At 35.3% G+C, this 15,699-nt stretch overlaps 1 protein-coding gene across 7 annotated transcripts in view; it reads right to left on the bottom strand.

Moving 5' to 3' along the window:
- The window catches only part of FBXW7 (F-box and WD repeat domain containing 7), a 203,252-nt gene that overhangs the window by 72,635 nt on the left and 114,918 nt on the right, over positions 1-15,699 (bottom strand). The gene's annotated exons all lie outside the window — the stretch shown is intronic.

The raw sequence follows: 15,699 nt of genomic DNA, 5'->3' as shown, positions 1-15,699 counted from the left end.
AAATGAGATTAAGAAGATTTTCTGGAAGAAAATCATTTCAGCGTAGTCCAGGAATCACTGCTGGAAACTAGTTACAAGACAGGTGAATGGTATTCTAGAAACATTTCTAGTACTCATCATACTAACCAGATTTTCCCAAACCTTTGTGAAATACACCATACCCTCAAGCCTGCACTTGCCCCTCCCCCATTAACCTTTGGAAACACAACATCCTTACGGTGGTTGTATGCATTTACAGTAGTACTGTGCCCCACGCCTTCCTCTCCCCACTCCCATAAAAGCTAGGATCAAATTGTGGCACATCTTAGAAGGAAAATGGCAATTCTTCTGGTGCTCAGTAATGTTGCTAAATTGAACAAAATTTAAACTAGTAAGCTAATGTTTCCTCCAGAAACATGTTACAGAGGCAGGATTTTAATGTCTTCAATCCATCAAGAGCATCTAATACCTCTCCTTCTCTAGGAAGGAGAAGTTCAGGTGTTTCTCACCATATCCAGATACTGATCTGGTTTTTTTCTGTGTTTTACACTATTGACCATTTAACATTCACCAAATAAATTATTCTATTAGTAGCTAATTTCACTATCTGAGCAAAAAGATCAGAATTCTAGCTCAGTGTTTTATCACTTAGGCTAATGTTAGCTGTAAAAATACAGCAATAAATGCGGTTTTCAGAAAATGGTAATGATTCAAAAAAAAGCAAACATATACAAAATATAACTTTATCAGTTAGAGAATACTGTTTATCATAGCAGTGACTAAGTTGAAAAGAAGTTCATCAATATTCAAAAGGACTAACTCCTCAGTGTAATTTAGAATTAAAGATCGAAGTTTTGTCACTTCATTATATTGATAGTAACTAATCTGAGGAAATAATTTAAGACATTAAAATTAACAAATACAAGGAAGAGAAACTCAAAAGATAAGGTTCTTTGAAATCTTTAACTGTATTATTGCGCCTTCTCTCTGTCACATGATCAGGCCCTCCTCTAGGTATAAACAATGTGTTTCCGCTGAGTTCATTCTAATCTTCCTTCACAAAGAGGGAAGTATAAATAGTAGCTGAAGAGAAAATGCCCTTATTTTCCCTCCAAAACATAATATAGAAATTAATAACGAGCAGTGCTCTCTAAAGTATGTCTGAGGGAGAAATAAAAATTTAACCAAGCCTATACTTAAGATGTTGAATTTCCTTTTTAGAAGCTATCAAAGATAAATAGTAATCCAGAGGTCAAACGTGGCTCAAAGTCAGTGTTTTTGGATCCTGCACAAATGTGCCCTGTGGTTCGTAAGAGCCTGAGCAACCTTACTGGCTCAGTCATGACTCTTTCTTCACTCATTCACACCGCCTGTTTGGGAATTGTAGATTATATTTCTCATTTCTTCACCCCAAGCAACTAAAAGAAATTGAGGAAGAAGAATCATCTGCTCAAATATTCTTTAGTTCAGGATGATCTGGCTCTATGCTGCAATATTACCTTCTATGTTAACAAAAGAGGAAATCAAAACAAGAAAGACAGCGTCTTGGACGGATCATTCTTTTCTCACACCCATGATGAGGATGCCCAGAGCAACTAACAATGACAAGACTTTTGTTTTTAATGCACTTATGTGCATATACTTGAGAAATTTTCAAAAAGCATACACATATTCCCAAAGCACAGTAAGTTTGGGCACATATGTACTGTCATCCCAAGGCTCACTTTTTGTTCACTTTTTGTTGGCATTGTTGTTTTAAAATAGCAAAATGAATATATGCTAGTTGCTGGTTAAAAAAAAAGACAACACTAGGTATCTCACATATTATATGACAGGGCACATAACTACTCCAAATATTAATTTCTAATTCTGAGCAAGGAATAGTGTAGTAGAACACAAAGTATAAGAGAAAAAAGCACTTACTAACTATATTTAAACATGCTAAAAGCAACAATAAGGTACCATATGGCCCTCTAGTGTTCAATGAAGAAACAGATGAATTCTTAATTCTTACATATGACATTTCATAGTAAAAAATAATACTTTCTCTGATTTACTAAGTATGTTAAACATGTTCATGTATGACTTCTATAAAAACCCAAATAGGTTGTATCTTCTGTGGCTTTACTTCTACGTGCTTTCTTTTGAACTACCATCCATGTTTAGAGTATCCAAAAGATTCTGAAAGAATTCTTAAATGTTTTTAAAGATTTTCCATAAAAAAAAAAACCCAATTCTAAACAGAGAAGAAACAACATTTCTCAATTAAAACTAAACAGTATTAAATTTAAGGAAATTTTCAAAGAAGAAACAAAAATAATAGTGTCATGACTACAAATTAGGTAGGTATTTAGAACACAACTAATCCATATTCTCTAATCGTATTTTCCTTTCTCTGTATTCTACTTCTATAATTCATCCAACTTGGTTTTTCTCTTTATCATAATTTATAGATGACAGACATTCATTACAGCAACCAAAGCAATGAAATACATGAAAACTGTATTCCCCAGAAGAGAGGTCAAAGATGGGATTGAGATTTTAGGACAAAAGTCAGTGTAAAAAAGTAGACTCAGAGGAGATTTGATTATTATTTTTTATTACATAAAATTGATTATTACTGTCTAAATAAAGTTGGTGAAACACTAATTTCAAAATGGACCTAAGTTTATTACAGGTTTTAAAAATATGTATTTATTGTTTATGTATTGGAGTTTTGTAGGGGGAAGGTGGGGACTGGTATATGAGCAAGATCTAAATTATACTCCTAGCTCTGTCATTCACTTCCTATAACTTTAAGCAAATAATATTTCCGAGTTAAAACTTCAGAAACCACAGAAAGATCTGAAGTTCTTGTACTTGGTATCAAGATCAACCCTCCAAATGTCAAGGCAGTAAGTTGACTACAGCCTGGAAACTCTACAAATGACCCCTCAAAGTACCACTTAGCCATCAGTAAATCACTAGAAACAGACAGGATATAAACAAAGAAAATTTAAACAAATTTGCCCAATATTAACCCATATAGATATGTGGAATATATTCAAATAGTCACCTAGAAAGGTTCTATAATTACTTCTAAAAATTCTGCCACTGTTCAAAAATGTTACAACTCCTCATTTTCATTTCTTTACAGCCTCCCAACACTAATTCCTATCCTATAGGTCTCAGCCTAGGTTTCATTTCCTCACTGAAGATATCACTGATTTAATTATTTGAATGTGGATACATATGTGTTGAGAACTACAAAAGTGGGAGGGACAATGAAAAAGCTGGAAGACAGAATTTTAATACAAAATAATCTTAGTAAACAAGAACTTGGGGACTTCCCTGGTGGCACAGTGGTTAGGAATCTGCCTGCTAATGCAGGGGACACGGGTTCGAGCCCTGGTCGGGGAAGATCCCACATGCCGTGGAGCAACTAAGCCTGTGCGCCACAACTACTGAGCCTGCACTCTAGAGCCCGCGAGCCACAACTACTGAAGCCCACGCACCTGAAGCCCATGCTCCACAACAAGAGAAGACACCGCCATGAGAAGCCCACGCACTGCAATGAAGAGCAGCCCCCGCTCGCCACAACTAAAGAAAGCCCAAGCGTAGCAACGAAGACCCAACACAGCCAAAAATAAATAAATAAATAAATTTATTTTTTAAAAAAACCAAACAAACAAGAACTTGGTAAAGGAGCCAAAATGTGAACTCAGTGAGGATGGAGGCACGATGGCAAATAACAATAGAAAATCTAATAGGGACAAATTTAAAGTCTTGTACTTAGGTTCAAAAACCTATAAACATTCACATTAAGTGGAACAGGATTAAACTAGACTGTGTTTATAAAAATACATAAGATTTTGTTTTCTGAAAACTGAATTCAATTTTTAAGCATTTTCTACATGCAAAGTACAAAGTCCTGTAAGACACAGCAGAATCTTAAAGAATTTACAATCTGATGAATCAATCATCTAGAGAATCAACAACCTAAATATATATAAATTAAAAAAAAAAAGCTGACTACAACTATCACAATATAAGTTAAAAACAAAGACCTAATGGAGATACAGAATTTTGCTCGGAGTTCTGCGAAATATTCGTAAAGGAGGTAAGATTTGAAATGGATCTTAAAAAGAAGGACAGAAATTTGAAAGAGGCTACAGAGGGAAGAAGACATTTAAAAGAGAAGGAAAAAGCTTAAGCAAAGGTATCAAAGTAGTCTGAATTCCTCTGTTCTCAGAAATGTCAAATAAACTGCTGCTGCTGAGGTAGAGGGTAGGGCAGAAACAAGCTGAAGGAAATAAGATCAGGAGCAAGGCAAGGGTGTCTTCTCTCACTACTGCTTTTCGACATCATACTAGGAGTCCGAGCAAATGCAGTAAGACAAGAAAAGGAAATAAGGAACATGCAGATTAGGAAGGAAGACATAAAACTGTCTTTATTCACATATGACATGATCATCTATGAAGAAAATCAGAAAGGATCAACAACAAGAAAAAAACTACTGGAACTAATAAGTGATCATAGCAAGGAATCACTTTCCTATGTACCAGCAATAAACAAATAAATTTGAAATTAAAAATGCATTACCCTTTACATTAGCACCCCCCAAAATGAAATACTTAGTCATAAATCTAACAAAACATGTCCAAGGTCTCTATGAGGAAAACTATAACTCTGATGAAAGATACCAAAGAACTAACTAAATGGAGAGATAGTCCATGATCTTAGATAGAAAGACTCATTATCAAGATGCCAGTTTTTCACAACCTGATGTATAGATTCAATGCAATCCCAATCAAAATCCCAGCAAGTTATTTTGTGGATATTGATAAGCTGATTCTAAAGTTTATATAGAGAGGCAAAAGACCCAGAATAGCCAATTCAATATTGAAAGAAAACAACAAAGTCAGAGGCAGAGGACTGACTAATCAAGACAGTGCGGTACTGGTAGAAGAATAGACAAATCAATCAAAGGGACAAAATGTCCTCATTTTCCTTTCCAAACTTGTTTTCTTGATAATGCACAAGCATTTCTCCACAGTAAGTAGGTCTTAAAACTTGTAATAACGAGCTTGTCATCATTTAGATTCACTTCTTATCATGTTGGAAGGAATCCTTCACTGATCACAAGAGCAAAGATGCATGTCTCAACTGGGGAAGAAGAAACCCAGTAAGCAAATGAATAAGAAAAAATATGCAAGGGCAACACTGGATAATACCTGCCTTGCTTATGATCATGTCACCAATGGAGATAATAAGGACGATAAAAAATGACACATATGTTTGCACAGCTTTTTAACACTTGCAAAGCATTTCACATTCATCATGTCATTTCAACTCCACACAACCCTTTGCAATAAGGTCAGGTATCCTATTCCTGTTTAATGATGAAGAAACTGAGGCTCAACTGAGAGAGAGCAGATAAGCCTTCTTACCTCCTATTCTTTTCAGCACACAAGTCTGTCTAATATTACCTGCCTAACCTATACACCAGGGTTGTGATTCAACAGAGGAAAGCTATCCAACAATGACTTCCACGGGTCATGCTGGGGAAAGATGTTGTGGATACAAAAAAAAAAGTAACAAAATAAAGAGCCCAGAAACAGACCTACATTACATTATAAATATAATCAACTGACTGATCTTTGACAAAGGAGCAAAGGCAATACAATGGGACAAAGATAGCCTATTCAACAAATGGTACTGGAACAACTGGACATACACATGCAAAAACTAACTCAAAATAGATCATAGACCTAAATGTAAAATACAAAACTATAAAACTCCTAGAAAATAACATAGAATAAAACCTAGATGACATTAGATATGCTGAAGACTTTCTAAATACAACACTAAAGGTACAATCTATGAAAGAAATAATTGATAACTTGACTTCATTAAAAACTGCTCTGTGAAAAACGATGTCAAGAGAATGAGAAGACAAGCCACTGATTAGGAGAAAATACTTGTAAGAGACAATACGATAGAGGCCTGTTATCCAAAATATATAAAGAACTCTTAAAATGAAACAATAAGAAAACAAACAACCTGATTAAAAAACAGGCAAAAGATCTGTACAGACACCTCACTGAAGAAGATATACAAATGGCAAGTAAACATATGAAAAGATGTTGAATATCCTATGTCATTAGAGAATTTCAAATTAAAACAACAATGAAGTACTACTACATGCTTATTAGAGAGGCCAAAATCCAAAACACTGACAACATCAAATGCTGGCAACAGGAACTCTCATTCATTGCTGGTGGGAGTGCTGAATGGTACAGCCACTCTGGAAGAGTTTGGCAATTTCTTACAAAATTAAACATACTCTTACCATACTATCCAGCAATCATGCTCATTGGTATTTACCCAAAGGAGATGAAAACTTCTGCCTACACAAAAATCTGCACATGGATGTTAGAAGCAGCAGAAATGCGAAACAGTATATACACTGACCCTAGCTATGCAAAATATGTATCCGTGTGGTTAAGGACTGGCAAGTAATACGTAAAAATTTATTCACTAATTATTTAGTGACAAATTATTAGGTATATGGGTGCCTTACACATGATAAGTACTCTTAGGCAAGATAAGAAATCAAAGGGCTTGAATAGGAGGGAGATAGGAAAACAAATTTAATATAATATGAAATGAGTCATAATAAATATAGCATGGGAGTAGAGATTAAGATAGGGAAATTCTTGGGGGGTGGGGATAAAAACAGATATTAGCTGGTTTTATGGGTTATTTTACTGTCCCCCTCCTCCCAAAATTACTGTTTCATTGAATTTTCAAATTTTAACAAAGTGCAACTTGGACCCAGAATGAGATCTAGGTTCAAATTCCTAGCTCCACTACTTACCACATGACTGACCAATGACGAATTACTTAACTTCTCTTCACTTGTTTCTCACCTCTAATATGGAGATAAAACTCAGAACCAACATAACAGGACTGTTGAGATTAAATGAGGTTATATATGGAGAGCATTTAGCAGTGTCCTAGCACATAGTAAATAGTGTTCAATAAGTGGTTTATTAGTAGTAGTAGTATTGTTATCAGTGCAGCTTGCCATTGCACTGATGAGGTTCAGAGTAAGAACAGGGAATAGTCTGGCCCTGCTACACCTGAGCAGCATCTCCACTGACTATAGCATACAACACTTCAAGATCAATTTGTCCAGAGAAGGGTAACCAGGATGGTGATCCTAGAAAACATGTTGAAGGCATTAAGTCTGGAGAGAAGATTATGGATGAATATGACAGCAGTCTTCTCCTATAAGAAAGGCTGTTACTGCTCTACATTGAAGAGGAAGGACCAAAGAAAGGTAATAGATGTCCACATAAAGAACTGTCTAAAAATACAATGCTACTCCACACTGTAGTATTCCCTAGTGATGACTTCATTTTCAAGCCCAAGTCTCTTGATAAAGCTACTGGGCACAGGTTTGGACTTGGTGATCTCAAAGGTCCCCTTCGGATTCTATCTCAGGAGACTTAAAACTAGGATGGAAAACCTAAGCAGTTTAAATATATTAATCAGTTTGAAGAAATGAAGCGTTGGGAACAGGGGAGGGGAGGAAAAGCACTAGTGACTTCCTGGTAAAGCACTGCAGAATTATATTTCAAAAGATGGGTTCTGAAAAATTGCTCACAGGATGTTTAAATGAAAGATATTCATGTTTCAGGGACAGCCAAAAGTGCTGCCAAGGCTACTCTAAGTAACTCTGAAGAAACCATATATTAAATAAATGTCTTAAAAACAAAGAAAGATACCACCATGTTAACTACTACTCCTCTAATAATGTGGTAAAGTGACCTTAGAGAATTGCCAGCACGGCACCTGAGTCCTAGAGAGGTGAAGAATTGGTTATTCAAAGAACTCTTAAAGATTTCATTGCTTTTTTCCCACTATATTCAGCTGCATTTTCATGAAGAGATCATTATATAATGCCCTTCCTTGTGAAAGATGTCTTTTTATCCAGTCTTCCACTGGAGCATTATACATTATGGAAGTTATCTAAAAAGACTAAGTAAGTAGAATAAGAACTGGTTTCTAGTAGATATAGTTTTTTTTCCCTAATAAATAATAGTAATATATGCCTGTTATAACAAGCTTGGGAAATTCTGAAAAGTATATAAGAAAAAACAGAAATAACCACATTCAGAAATAATTTCTAACATTTGGTTTAATTCTTTCTGATCTTTTCCCATGCATATATATAGATTATCGTATGTTTATTTCATAGTTAGGATCATATTATATACATAGTTTTGAGTTCTATATTTTTAGTAAATGTTATATTTTAAGGTTTTCCTGTTATTAAATTTCCTTTAAAAATATGACTTTTAATGACTGTATGAGTTACCTGCAATTGATTTCTGCATCTTAGCAACATAGTTCTTAAACTAGGGTTTTAACTTCTCCTCAGGGGAGTCAATTGCTAATTGTTATTATAATGTTCCTCAATGTAACTATCTTTATAATGAATATCTGAGTTTTAAACTAAACTTAAATGGCATGCTTATTTATAATTTATAGTCTAGCTTGGGTACATCTTAAGAGGTGAATGAGAATTGCTCACATTGCAATCTGTGAAACTTCAATTCTCAACCTGAATCAGCACTAGAGACAAATACATCAAATTTCTACTGTTCAAAAAATAAAAGAATTAAATGTCAACTCAAGACAAAACTTACCGCAAGAGTCACAAAGTAACACCAAATGAACTGTAACATAGAGAACCAACAACGGGTTCAAGGAACTGAATTTTCTAATTCTAGGAAGGTGTAAAGATAGAGATGGAATTTGGCCTGGAATTTGAAGGATCTGGCTAGAGTTTATTAAAAGCAAGGGGAGAAATGGAGATGAAATCAGGTAGAAAAAAATTGGTAAGATTGTGAAAAACTTCAAGTGTCCACCTATGGATTTGGCTTCATCAGTGGGAAATGGAGCACCAGATACTTAAAATTGAGGTCTGATCCATACAGAACAAAAATTCATTTTTAAAAATTCATCCAGTACTTCATACTGGGAACGCATGGTCAAGGACATGGCATTATAGCCCGGTGCAAACAGAAACATTAAGCAAAGATGCTCTTAAGATTTTTAAACATGACTCTTCAATTTTTATCTTACAAGTGCCTGGGGGTAAGAAAAAGGAAGATCAAGTGTTCATATGTGTTAAACTCTTCAGCAAACCCACAGACTTAGACGATAAGAAAAAGTCAAACCATTTTTTCACCAAATGAACAGAAGACTAGGGTATTAAGAGACTAGAAAATCTAAAAAGGAAAATTAAAAACTGGTAGGAAGAAATACATACAGTAGTAGTTTTAGCTTTCAGTGGACCACTCAGGTGACAATGCCCAAGAGACAGGTAGAAATGCAGGACTGATGCCTGGGTGAATGATGGGCCCTTGAGACTTAATTTTGGAGTTACCTACCAAAGTAAAAACAGAACCCCTTTATCCTTTTCATACCCTCTTCCTTATCACCAACAAAAACAACATTAATAAACATCAGTTCATTTTAATTATATACATATGAAACAATCTGCCTCAGGAACATTTTGAGTATAACTATTTGTGGTATTTGTGGACACTTCAGAGAAGGTTATCATCTGCATAAAGTACAAATCAATGGAACACTATTAAAAATTTTTTAAATTCTCCATTCTGTGGGAAGATTTGTTTTGGTCTATAATTAAAATCCATAATTAATTAATTATTTGCAGTGAACAGGATAACAGATTTAAACATGACCAACATTGAGAGCTATTATGGTTTAAAATAATGTTAATAAGTATTTTTAAAACTGCACTAACAGGAATTAATTAGAAATTGACCATAAACTAAAGTTCATTTTGGCATCCAGTTGTAAAATTCACAAAGCATTGAAAGTATACAGATGTTTTAGAAGAAGAAAATTTAGAGAAACTGACAAATTCTAATAGAAGGAAATGATGCCTACCTATCAACTAGGAAGATCTGTGAAAAGCATCCCCTTGGAAATTTGTTCTATTCTTATTTTTATTAGAGATCAGCCCACCTTATTATAGTATGCTCCCACTCCTCCTGAGCATCCTTTAAAAAGTATTTATCTATTTCTCTATTAATAACTTTTCCCACTAGAGGGTGATATGATGACTGAACACTAAAGGTCATAAAAAGTATATAGACTGATATCTTCTGTGGGGAATGAAGTGTGTTCTGTGAGATTAGGGATGAAGGATAAGAGACAGACAAAAGGAGGCCACAGGCTTACATCTGCAAACTACTTGCGTGTCCCAGGCACTACACTACTTGCGTGTCCCAGGCACTACACTACTTGCTTGACATAAATTATTTTACTCAATCCTTACAAAAACCCTGTGAAGTAGGTATTATAGTCTTATTTTACAGATAAGGAAACAGTTCAATGAGATTACATATTTATGGCCATATAATGAGCGGCAAAATCAGAATTCAAGTTCAAGTCTGAAAAGCTCTTTTCACTCTACTAAGTTAGGGGAAACCCATCTCCTCCAGTCTGTCCCCTTCCCTCCGCTTCCACCCTCTCCACATGTTTAAAATTGGGTTAAACTGGGTTGAGTGAATGTTTCCAGTCTGTCCTCCTTCACAAATGCAGGAGGCATGGCTATTTGTTTGGCTATGTTTCCTAGTGGATGTTATTCAAGATGACTGCTCTCTGGACCTCTCTCCACCTAACAGAATTTAAACTTTGGTTCTTTGTCTTACACGAACAAGACAAGGCCAGGGACTTCGTGACATGGCCATCGCTCTCTAGAACTCTACCTAAATAAAGTAGAATTTAGAACCCTATTTGATTTCAGTTGTTACCCACATTGTCCTACAAAGTTTGCCAGTAGGTCTGGCTCAAGGGAGTAGCTGAAAGATGCTGGACTAGAAACAAAACTGTAATTTTGATCCCCTGACTGGTTAGTGATCCTTGTCCCTAGTTCCTCTATTGTTTAGAATCTAGAGACAAGAAAGTCTCAGGCCTCTTATACACTAACATACTGCTTCTTTGAATATATACATATTTTTACTAAACACTTATTTCTTATTTGAGGGAAAAAGGGTTTAAAAAAAAACTGCTTAGGGACTTCCCTGGCAGTCCAGTGGTTAAGACTCTGCGCTTCCACTGCAGGGGGTGCGGGTTTGATCCCTGGTTGGGGAACTAAGATCCCACGTGCCATGAGGCGCAGCTTAAAAAAAAAAAAAAAAGCTTAGTTACTAGGAGAAATCTAACAATCAGGATGGCAAAAAAGATATATTAATTTGAGGTAAGGAATGAAGTTATGTGAGAACAAATAAAAGGCACTATGATAGACATGGAAGAAGCAGAAATCGGTGCTCAAACATGGTTCTCTTCATGAAAAGATCAGGAGGATACAAGATCTGGCCTGATGGTAATCTCATTTGTTTTTCATTTTAGTAGAAAATGAGTTGATACTCTACATTAAACATGGAAAAGAAGTCTTTAGTATGGGCTGGGCATCTCTTCAGGGAACAAGATTTAAAAAAAAAAAAAAATATATATATATATATATATATATATATATATATAGAAGACTGTTGACACAGGGAGTTAAAACTGAAGAGATGGGCATTTCTATCCGGGGAAGCAAGTTGAATTTCGAATCTGCAGGCAGACTAACCAAACTTACAGAAATAGCTGGCACACAACCACTAATTAAGAAGCACATCTGATGGAATCCAGAGAGAACTGATATCTGTTATCCAGTCTCAAATTTCATTGTCACTTCTTCCTGTTATAACTTTAGCCTTGAGCCCTCATAACTTCAGTACTTGTTAAATATCACAAAGAAAAGCATTTAACTAAGCAATCTGTACTTTCTAAAGGATAGCTCTGTTGATTTCAAATGTGATATGGTATTAGAAAACCACCATACTCCAGAGCCTAGAACCTAGAGACTTATAATTCTGCTGAAAATCTTGTTTAGTAATGTTTGCCAAACTCTACCATAGGGGGCAGCATAGCGCATGGAAAGAAAGGGTTTTTCTGAAATTAGGCAGATCTGTCTTAAAGTCTCTTGCCACTTAACAGTGAAATTTTGGGGTGTTGGCCTCTCTGCAAGCTCTGCTTACTTAAGTTTGTTTGCAAGTTCATAGGAACTTGCAAACAGTATGGACTTAATAAGCACCAATTCTTGACTGCCACTGTCCTTAACTCTTAACATTAAGAAAGTCTGCAATTTCTAATTTATATTATTGCCATAGGCTCCCATTAGAATAAATCTGTGGTGACTAGGGGGAAAAAAGATTGTCCTAAGAGTTTTGATAGTTTCCAATATGCTTTCAAAGAAAAGACCAATACAATGAAGGACCAAAAATGGTTTTTCTCATTAATATCATATTTGCATATATAGCATGTTCAGGAATGCCAAATAAGTCTAGCGGTCCAAAGGGTATGTTTAAGAAACTGCCCAAAAACAAACAAACAAACAAAAAACATTTGAAAGGTATGCTGGGTAAGACTGTAGAAGGCTAATCCCATATTAACATTAAAAAATGGGATTTTAAAAATAATTATTATACCTTTACTCTTCTCAAAAATTTAAGAGGATTTAAAAGAAATTGTGGCTTAGGGTAATACCTGTAGAAGTGTCTTATGTGTATAATGATCAAGAGTTTAAAGTGTCTTATGTTTATAATAATCAATAATTTAGAGCTGCTCCAAAATAAAGTAATTTTGAAACAGTGAGAGCTTTCCCCGTTTACTGTAGTTAAAAGATTTATACACATGGCTGACTGACAGCTTCTTTTGAAGTAACACAGCACTAGATGATTTTTTAAAATGTTGTTGAAAAAATAAAATGTTGTTGGGAATGATCCTGAAGAAGCGTTTCAAGAATGAACAAAAAGGAAAACGAGCCAATCTCAGATACATACTACTTTTTAGAAGGGCATCTCTGCCTTGGCAATCAAATAGTTTTATATTCTTCTTGCCGTATTTATTAAGGCAAATGACCTCAAGATAAATAGCATATCAAAAGTGCGTTTTACACACACACACACACACACACACACTCACATAAACACATGAACACATCTAGCTCTGCTGCTGTTAGTACTCAGTCCACTCCTGTGGCCTTGTATGTATAACACAATAATTGTATTCACAACTCAAGAGTCACTAGGGGAAACAGACTTAAATTCAGTATGTTTGTTTTTAAGGAGGTAGCTAATCTGTATAAGACATATCTAAAAGTTCTGTTTATGGTTTCATCTTGAAGGGAAGGGAAATATAAAGCACCCATCAAATCTGTATATTGGAAATTTTCCTACTGAACACTATGATGATTTCTCCTTTAGGGAAATGATATATTTCGTCTAGCTGGCTTTCTAGTTTTTAATTTAAAATGCAGCAGAATTCATAGATAGCTTTGCATTGTTCTGAAAGGCTTAGTTTTGATTAAACTTCTTTCTTAAATAAGATAATGCAATTAAATACTAAATCCCTATTCCTACAACTGAATCCTCAGGAAAAAATAGGAGAGATATAATTTTCCTCTTTTGAGATAGGAACCTTGAGGGAGAGAAATCAAGAGATCAGGTATATGAGCTGGGCGAATTGCACTAAAAAAGGTTTGAGCTTTGCCATTGGTTGTGTTAGAGCCATCTGGCTGAGATCCAAAGCACCACTTCAACACCTTGAGACAGGGATGGTAAAAGGGATGAAAACCACCACTTGAAGCCACTTCCTTCTTAGATCAAACCAATTAAATAAAATCTAAAGTTGCAGACAGGCTAGGGAAATTAGGGATAAACATGTTTTAGAAAGAGTTTAAGGTTCACAAGCCGAAGCAAAACTGATACAGCAATGCAACTATTAAACCGAGTGTCTAAGCTATTTTATTGCAGGTCAAGTTAAAGAGGATGATGTTAATCTGTTTGTGTGTTGTTTATGGGCTAAATAAATGATTCACTGTAAAATTTAAAAGTAAGCAAATAAGAGGATAAACTACCTCAGCCATTATTCATTTTAATGTCTGTAAAATAAGTAAGATATTATTTGAGTTAAAATGCTCCTTTCCAAAGAATTGTTTAACTCACAGTCTACTCTACATGGATATTCATGATTTTTATCTAATTTTTAAATGATAAAGAACCAGAAAGCATGCAAAGATAAAGATCTATGAGCGAAGAAGCCTGAAGGGAAAAAAAGGATAGAAGTTATGCTACATACCTCATTCATTCTGAGTATAATTCTTTTTACTTTCTCTCCTCTTTATATAGACCATTACTTAGCAACACTGCCTGAAATATTGATTAAGATAAATTCTAACTCCAGCAAAATGCACATGATGTCCTTATTGAATTTCCTTTTCAATAGCACCAAAATACAGAGAAAATAAAATTCAATGCAGAAGAGAAGTCAGCACTTAGATGACTGAGGAGCTAGTGAACAAGACCAAGGTATGTAAAGAAAACTCTCATTTCCAACTTTGGGTGGGGTGTGTGTGTGTGTGTGTGTGTGTGTGTGTGTGTGTATGTTCATTTTCTTTACATCTTAATTTTTTTTTATTATGGAAAACTTTAAACATACTTGGAAAACTACACAGAATACCCACGAACCCCCATATCCCTATAACCCGGCTTCAACAATTAGCAACTCATGGCCAATCTATACCCTCCTTCCTATTCTCCCCTTCGGTATTATTCTGAAGCAAAGCCCAGACACTATATCATTTCATTTTGACTGGAATTTGATGGGGGAAAGGGAATACAATAGAAAGATTGGGTAGTGAGAAATGCTTCCTCTTTCTCTCCACAATCCCTGCCCCTTGTTATGACCGCAATTTTAAGTGATATTTCCAGGAATGTTTTGAGGAAAGAAGCCGACATGCCACCCCACAGAATTAGCACTGGCAATTCCATATTTACTCAAACACTTCCCGCTTCCACCTCAGACAGCAGCTCCCTGCCTATCCAGCAAGGACAATTCTGGGAAGCAATGACAGTGTGTGATAGTGACAGTGTATCCAGTCCTTAAATCTGGCACAGCCTCCAAGGACTGTATAAAATGGAATTGTCTCTCAGCACTAGATTAGTCCCCAAGTCCCTGAATTGATAGGATCCCTCTAGTTTAGACAACAGTCTAACTGTCCACCTTTTAAAACATGGCTATGGCTAGTTCCATGGGCTACCACCAGCTAAATGAGATAAGGAGGCAGATCCAACAGAGCCGTCTCCCAGGAGCAAAGGGAAAGGAAAACTGCAAGCAAGGGAAGTAGTGGCAGTAACTTGAGTGAAAGTTGGGAATCTAAGTGTATCTTCATATCACCTCCTACTTCTCACCAGTCAAATACCAACCAAAATGGTGTGGTTATCCTATACTTAATATTCAAATTGCCTGGAGAAGCAAATGGAGTGTTCCACTAAAATGGAATCAGGAAAAAAAAACCCAATTCCTCTGGGGTTCCTAAATGTTTTAATTTTAATAAAATAACTAGAAGAAAACAAGCAGTGAAGACAGCACCATACATTCTTGTTGTTTTATAATGTAGGAAAAATGTTTCATAATCTTAAATATGTCAGTGTCTAGTATTTTAACTTTTAAAAATACCTATTCAGATTTCCCCAACAACCAAATACTAATATTCAAACTGTAATTTTACCTTGTTTACATAACAAAGAGAAAACTATTTACAAAGGATATATCTTATTCATCATAATAAGAAAACTAATTATGAGG

Source organism: Eubalaena glacialis, chromosome 5 (genome assembly GCF_028564815.1).
Source record: "Eubalaena glacialis isolate mEubGla1 chromosome 5, mEubGla1.1.hap2.+ XY, whole genome shotgun sequence".
Classification (NCBI taxonomy): domain Eukaryota; kingdom Metazoa; phylum Chordata; class Mammalia; order Artiodactyla; family Balaenidae; genus Eubalaena; species Eubalaena glacialis.
The sequence above is the reverse complement of the archived record's forward strand: the minus strand, read 5'-3'. Positions and strand labels throughout refer to the sequence as shown.